The 7,442-nt window shown below is 37.2% G+C and overlaps 1 non-coding gene across 1 annotated transcript; it reads left to right on the top strand.

The window, feature by feature from the left end:
* The first annotated feature begins 7,214 nt into the window (after positions 1-7,214).
* TRNAP-UGG (transfer RNA proline (anticodon UGG)) lies at positions 7,215-7,286 on the top strand. The gene has a single exon. It is a non-coding gene; the product is annotated as a tRNA-Pro (tRNA).
* Positions 7,287-7,442: the final 156 nt, after the last annotated feature.

Here is a 7,442-nt window from a genome sequence, read left to right as displayed (position 1 = left end):
ATTATGAGCAAGAAAAGAAAATGCCCTTTTGTTGTTTTATAACGAATTAATCCTTCATGAAAATCGTTTCTGTGACATAATAACAAAAGGACATTTGTTCACTGTCCTCATCGCTGCATATAGCAAAGTGCAYAACTGGCCTCATGCGAGGAGGCTTTTTGTCTTTTGTGTCCAGGAACATACTTTATTGCAGACATGTCACAGGAGTATTAATACCCTCAATTGAAGTACAGGCAGATAAGACTGTCTAGATCATTACAACAAAAAACTACAGAGGAAGGAGTCTAGTGTTTTGATAGTAATTCTCACTCTAAAATCAAAGGAACAGTTCTATTAAATGGATTTTTCTTCAGACATAAAAAACCCACATTGCCCTACTTAATCTAGTCATTTGAAACATGGCTTAGATAAATCTATTTGACTAAATGAAGAAAGTCAATCTCCGTTTGATTGCTCATCCAAGGGGTAGGAAAGGAATCCATTATGTCACAAGATTGAGTAACTCAGAACCGTGCTTCGCAAGATTAATGGGCACCATGTGAAATGTATATTTAATAGGATTGCACTGAAGAGCCCAAATATAACCAGAGTATTTGGCGTTTTGCTAAAGCTTGAGTGAGACTAAATTCTCTGACATTGCATGCTGTAGGTGCATTTTGTGAGCTCTTCGTGTGAGTTGAGTGGACTGTCAAGGCTTAGCAGACAARTGTTTGCTTCACTAGCGAACTTCCACCAGTTTTGGTGCATCTCTGAGCAGAGAAAACAAAGTTTATTATGACTGTGGGCGTTATATTACCTAGGGTGAGACAAAGTGCCAAACTGACCCAGTAAGCAGCGCTAGCCTGCGGTTACCAWTGCAACACTTGATGTGGGATTCAACACCACAAAGCCGGTGATGATGGGAGAAAACAGAAGATTAATCATTCTAAACTCCTTCAGTAAATGCACAGCTGTTACTTTAGTAGATGAATGTTAAACGTGTTTGTATTCATAATGAAGCATTTGTGAAAAAAAATTGCTCCACTTTTTTCTTTGGCCCTATGACTTTTTCTATGGCATTCTCATTCATCTTCTCTTGAGAGGTTTATCAAATTTATTACTAAAATTTTCATTTACAGAAAAAAAAATAAGAAGAAAAAGGRATAAGAATTAACTTAAAATGTTGAAAATGACAATATTTATTTAGGCTAAAAAAACACAAAACTCATGCCACCAGGGGTATTCCTGTATTTAAAATTCTGTGTATTAAGAAGTTCACACATTTTCTCTAAATCACTTTTATATTTTTTAATAGTTGTTCTTTACCCTTTGTCACGATCAATTAAATATTTTGCACGTAGGCTGAGACAATATGCTTGCTTTTCACTAGGACTAGATGAAATATGTTGGAGTTATAACACAGGTAAACTCTTCTGTGGCATTCTCAGGTAACTTTAGATGTCTATCCTAAGGCAGCTACCTCATTCATTACTCAAAGGAGAGAAACGAGGTAACTAATTCCACTGGTCAAAGACTCCTACTCTAAGACTGGMTGAAGCACCTTCTCCAAGTGCTGTATTTCTATGCACATTCTAAAGGAAGTCAAGATGAATAGTTTAAGTACCTTATAAAAATCGTGAGAAAAGTAACATTGTCCATTGCACAAAAAACAACCAAAAATGTTACTCTTTCTCTATGGAAACCTTGCAAACATCCAGCAGGATATGCAGATCTCTACAGAGYTAGGTGCTTGCAATTTGGTTTAGTTACAAGATTTGTAAAGGATTACATAAGCYGATCCAGAACACTTCTGCACTTTTCAGCATCATTAATCTTTACTTATTCTGAGTGCAAAACTTCTTATTTCTGCCAACATGGAAATGTAGGTTGGCAAGATATATTTACTGCTACTTTTCAATGCTGTCTATTACTGATGGGTTTAAAGTGATTAATTCACCAGAAACCTCSTGTACTTTGTTGCTGTTGATTCTGTCGACTCAAAGTTCCACAGAGAGCTTTTTCAACTACGATTAAAAGCAAATATTGAACAGCAAAATTAAATRCTTTGAAAAAATACATCCCAATAATAGGAAATGCCTGATGGCACGGTACAGGAAAGAAACAAAAGTGAAAAATAAAGAGGTGAACTACATACCCTTTTCGATATGCATCTTGAAAAATTAATATAATAGTATTTATACAACTCAGGGAGCCTGATACCTGAGGTTGATATCTTTGCAGATCTAGGCCTCAGTGACCAGCACACCGATATACATTTATGCTAAGAATTCTGTAGTGAATCAGCAGCTGGAGCCAGATCTCCTTCAGTCCCAGCTCCAAGCCTTGCCCTCAGGACCATCCTTTTGCTAAGTACAAGGCTGGCGTGTAAAGCACGGATCGAATAACCCCGGAGTCTGCTGAGATATGCGTCAGTCAGTAACATTTCACATATCTCTATTGACTTTCCCCCTCTAAATGTATCACTGTCGACAGCTGCATTGCCTTTTACACAATGCTGCACTTCATCTGCATTGATCAAACTAATCTAGAGTGAATGAAGGCAAAGTGCTATGGATAATTCGTTCAAGGATAGAGCCACGTGGCTGAGTAGATGGCATTGGATGCACTTTTAGTAAACTTCAGGAATGTCTTTTAAATTCCTGTTCCATGCTAGAGTCTTGCCAGTACCGTGAGTAGTTATATAAGTAGATCTTTTTTAGGCAGCTAAGGAAGAATATATCCTGCTACAGGTGACAGCATTTCATAACTAAAAGCTGAGTACAGTAGAGATATCCATCCCTTGCTGTCATAGGTCAAGCAGACATGTTGTTGTCTTCATGGAGCAGTTTCCATGACCTATAACTGAACTTTGCACTGTTGGTGCTTCATTTCACATTCACAAGAACAGTGTATTTTCAGTTTCTTTGTYATTTATTCTTTGCATCCAGTTATTTTAATTGCTTTAGTTTTTTTGGTGCTGAATCTTTTTTCAACATCATTTGCTCCTGGTTACCCCATTGTGAAAATGGTACCCCATTTTCATTCTTCTGCCTCACCAGGAATCAGTTATTGTCATATATATTCCTCAGCGGCTTATAGACCAGACCATCATCAACAACTTATTTTATTTTATTATTGGTGATCTAAGATTTGTTGTCTACTAGCATAGGGTAGAAAGTATCGGTAAAGTGTCTTAAAGAGTCTTTGTGCAAACAAATGCTGATTTCTTTCTACAGAGTATTGAAGATGTGAATAAATGCTGAACAGAAGTTTAACGTTTKGTTTGGCTGTTTGGGGTGGAGGTGAAGCATGAACAAAAGCATTATYTATGAAGACATTTCCAAGGTAGGAAAATAGTAGTTGTCTCTTAATGCACTGTGGACTTGGGTCAAGAAATGGTTTGTTTAYTGTGACTGGTCTTTTGTGATGCTAATTGACAAGCCAAAAGTTCATACAAACTGCTGAAAAATAATGYCATTAGCCTCAGGTCTTGATTTGGCCTGGAAATGTAGTGCTTTAACAGAACTGTTTGACAGAGCTGGTTGACACCTCTGTGCCTGCCTAAAGGTGATCTAAATTAGCAAGTTAATGACAATTACTTTTTTTTAACATCCTGAGTTACTTTGGTAATAACATTGAAAGGGAGGAATGGAGGGAGGAAGGGAAGGAGCAAGGAAGGAAGGAAAGAAAAACATAAACGAAAGCGACATGAAAACAACTGCAGCATATAAATTGCCGATATGGAGATGAAAGAAGAAAGTACAGATAAGTTACGGGGGAAAGCTCATGTGGATACTATTTTTTTTCATTCAGCAAACAACTGAGGAACATGCGAAAAGATGCAAAGAAGACTTTGAGGGTGTTGCATATTCTTCAAGGCATAATGTTTTAATGGAAAAACATTAATCCTTCCATAAGTGCTGGATTGGTTAAAATGTGATTTTTATTTTCATCCTATAACACTGTCTTAGAAAATCAGAGTGGTTTAACAACTGTCCCATAGCAACAGAAAATACTGCTGCATTTTGAATTAATTTTGCTACTATGAATGTGGTAGGAAGTRTGGGCATAACATTTCTCTCTTTGAAGCCAATAGGATTTTTCTTTCACCATCTACTTGAGTAGGAACAACATTAGGCTCAACGATCAATATTTTCAAGTACGGGATCTAATTTAAGCCAGACACGGGCAGCCTAGTTTGGCTGCTCATTTGGGGATTTTTGAGGCTTAATTTTCATAATCAAAGCACATTTACGGCATTCCTGAACAACATAAAGTCAGCCCYTCTATCTGGGTGGTCACTTTTTTAAAGCATTGAATTTGTATGTCATTCTGAATATATTTCTGCTTGGCTGAAACTTAGAAAAAATATATATTCATAGTTGATGGCTAAAAGAAATTTACTGTTAGCTTGCAAGGGAAAAACCTATGTTATTGAATTCTTAGGATCAGAGGTCTCATCTTTCCATTTCTATATTTCCAAGGAAAATAATGCATGTGTTCATTGTTTTGTCAGTATAAGATTTATAATGCCTTTGACTATTCATTTCCTTGCCATAAAGTGCATAGGTTTTATAAATGATGTGAGAGTGACAACATTGTAGTTTCCTTGGCAACCTTAACTGGTTTTCAAAACAATGCTTTTCATGTTTGGAATAAGCATTGATTTGTACAATCTGGCAGAAAAAAAAAAAAAAGAAAAAAAAGAAAGAAAGAAAGAAAAGAAAGAAAAGGAAAAAAAATCCTCTTGAGGGAAACAACTGGCAGCTGCGAAGATTGCAAATCAACCTTCCACCACTTAGTCATCTGTGTGATGTGAACTTTAAAGACCTCAAATTTAAAGAAAAATGCATCTGAAACTGTCGGGCTTTTTCTTTGCTTTGCTTTAAGTCCAGCAAATTTGGCCTTTTAGTTTAGATTCAGCACTGAACTTAAATYGGTCTTGTCTTCTTGAAACCTTGGCCCATTCTGAATTGAAAAATCTGGTTCATGTTTAGAGTCTAATGAAATCCATATCTTGGCAACCTTTTGTCAGGCTTTTATATATTTWTATATATATATAAAAATTCATTTTGAAAATTAAACACAGCTAATTGCTCAGCATCCCAGAAGGGAAAGATTAGGCATCATCAGCTGATGTCAGGGGTGTGCAAGATCAGACTTCTTTTTTAAGTTTTCATTTTTAAAACATTTTCTAAGCATCGGCTGGAAAGAAAGAGGTTGTGTTAACCATAATGGATTTTCAGTCTTGAGAATGAGAAGACAAATATGTAAGGTTTCTTTGGATGAAACATGATGGCTACAAAGACTGATTTCTTCTAGCCAACTTTTTGATCCCCCAATACAGTTTTATTAACTGGAACAAGAACATATATTCTGTATTTGGCATTTTTTACTGAATTTTGCAGTTCTTCCTCTTTATTTTCATAGATTCTTCATCTACTAAGTATGTTAAAAATAATAATAAAAAAGAATGCCATAGAAATAAATCCATAATGCCATAGAAATCATTCCAATGGCATGAAAAAAGTCATGCATTTTGAAGTCGTTCCATTATCTCTCCCTTTCTGTTCACCATTAGCCATAACCCTAAAACATTTAGTGTTAGAAGGTGCTTTCATTAATCTGAAACCTAATTCTTATTTAAAATARCTATTTACAGTTATAAGTAACAGGCACTAAGAATGGAGAAAGCTGTACAGGTATTAGGCATGGGAAAACATGATGCTTGACCTGTTCRTGTCTCAGTGTGGTGATGAGGACAAAACTGAGTCACAGCTGGATGGAGGGCTGTGATTTGTAATGAGAGAGAATTTATGAGGTAAATGTAAATAAAATGACTGTTTCATGTATTAGGAATGGTAAAGATGAAATCCTTACATAGGCAACATGAAGGAACAGCAAAATTAGAAAGAATTGACCATGGGATTTGTACCCAGTGTGGTGTCCTATCACATASAGATAACTATCTGAACTGAGCATCATGTTTTTGATAATGAAGTTCTTACTGACATCGAGGATGGACTTCCTCTGCCGCATTAGATACCTATGAGTCACACTATATGTGAGCTACAAACCCTTGAGGCAACAGCATGTGGTGAACCACTCACAGCCAGAAGAGTTCAGACCTGCAGCAAGATTTCTGTAGTGGCCATGATCTGTGTTTGCTGGACTCAGAAGATGTTTAGCAAAGCACCACTTTGTAAAGAGCCCCTGCTGCTGGAGTAACAGCCAGTGTACCACCTACGTGAGTGGAACACAGCTCTATGTCCTTGTAACGGGTTTTTAGACCTCATTTGTTTCTGCCATTTTAGCTTTTTGACAGCACTGCTGGCTTGATGCATAGCTTTGTGCATGCTGTTGCATTGTGAGTTTCTGAAAGGACCTTCTCTGACATTTGACTCCTGACATGGGGAATCAATCACTGTTAACAACCAGAAGGCAAATACTGATGGCTGAAGAAAATGGAGATTCTAGTTGGCATGTTGGTACCTGTGCTAGAAAGCAAAGCAAAGTATCAGAAAATCCTTATGCACGTGCATGAACTTTCTACTCTCGTAAACAAACAAACAAACCCGACTCATTTCAGAATGCCACTGCCTTATCAATTCTTTATCAGTCTCTTGGGTGACAGAAACAGTGCACTTGTCTCTGAGCAACCACTTACTCTTCTCCAGTGACATTCAACTCTGCTTACCTTTCTGCATTTAAATGCATCTTTATATATGTCCTGCACCTGTAGACTAGTCCTGTTTGGTGATCCTTGCATTAGATATTACAATATATTTCCATAGAAGCTGAAATATTCATATTCTGTCTTTGTGTTTGTGCATATACTTACACATAGTAGGGACRTATATACAGAACTGAGGTTCAGAACTGAAATCTCAGAGACATATTCTGTTTACAGTAAACCACCTTTATGTCATCTTAAAATGTAAGCAGATCATAAAGTCATTGAGCTTAGGTTTGCATCCACCTTTAGGTCCTTTGTCCTACCACAGTGTCATATGAACCAGGATCTTATCTTACCAGAGTTCTTGCAGCTCTATATCGTTGTGAAGTCTTAAGCATATTTTTAGATGCTGTAAAACAGATAAAAAACTTTCTTAGAAACCTTTTCAATCCTGCCTAACCCATTGCTTTACCTTATTGTGCTTGTTTCTCATMTTTGTTTTGAACAAAATACCATTGTATAGAGGAATTAGTGTTAGGTATGAATATACAAACCAGGTGGCTCATTGGTCTAGGGGTATGATTCTCAGTTTGGGTCTGAGAGGTCCCGGGTTCAAATCCCGGATGAGCCCTTTTGGGGCCAGTCCTGTTCAGYTTCTTCATCAATGTCCTGGATAAGGGGACAGAGTGCATCCTTGGCAGGTTTGCTGATGATCCCAAGCTGGGAGGAGTGGCCGATACACCTGAGGCCTGTGCTGCCATTCAGAGAGACCTGGACAGGCTGGAGA

Source organism: Rhea americana, unplaced genomic scaffold (genome assembly GCF_003343005.1).
Source record: "Rhea americana isolate MKP2758 unplaced genomic scaffold, rheAme1 scaffold_148, whole genome shotgun sequence".
Taxonomy (NCBI): domain Eukaryota; kingdom Metazoa; phylum Chordata; class Aves; order Rheiformes; family Rheidae; genus Rhea; species Rhea americana.
Note: the sequence above shows the minus strand (reverse complement) of the source record. Positions and strands in the feature narration are given on the sequence as shown.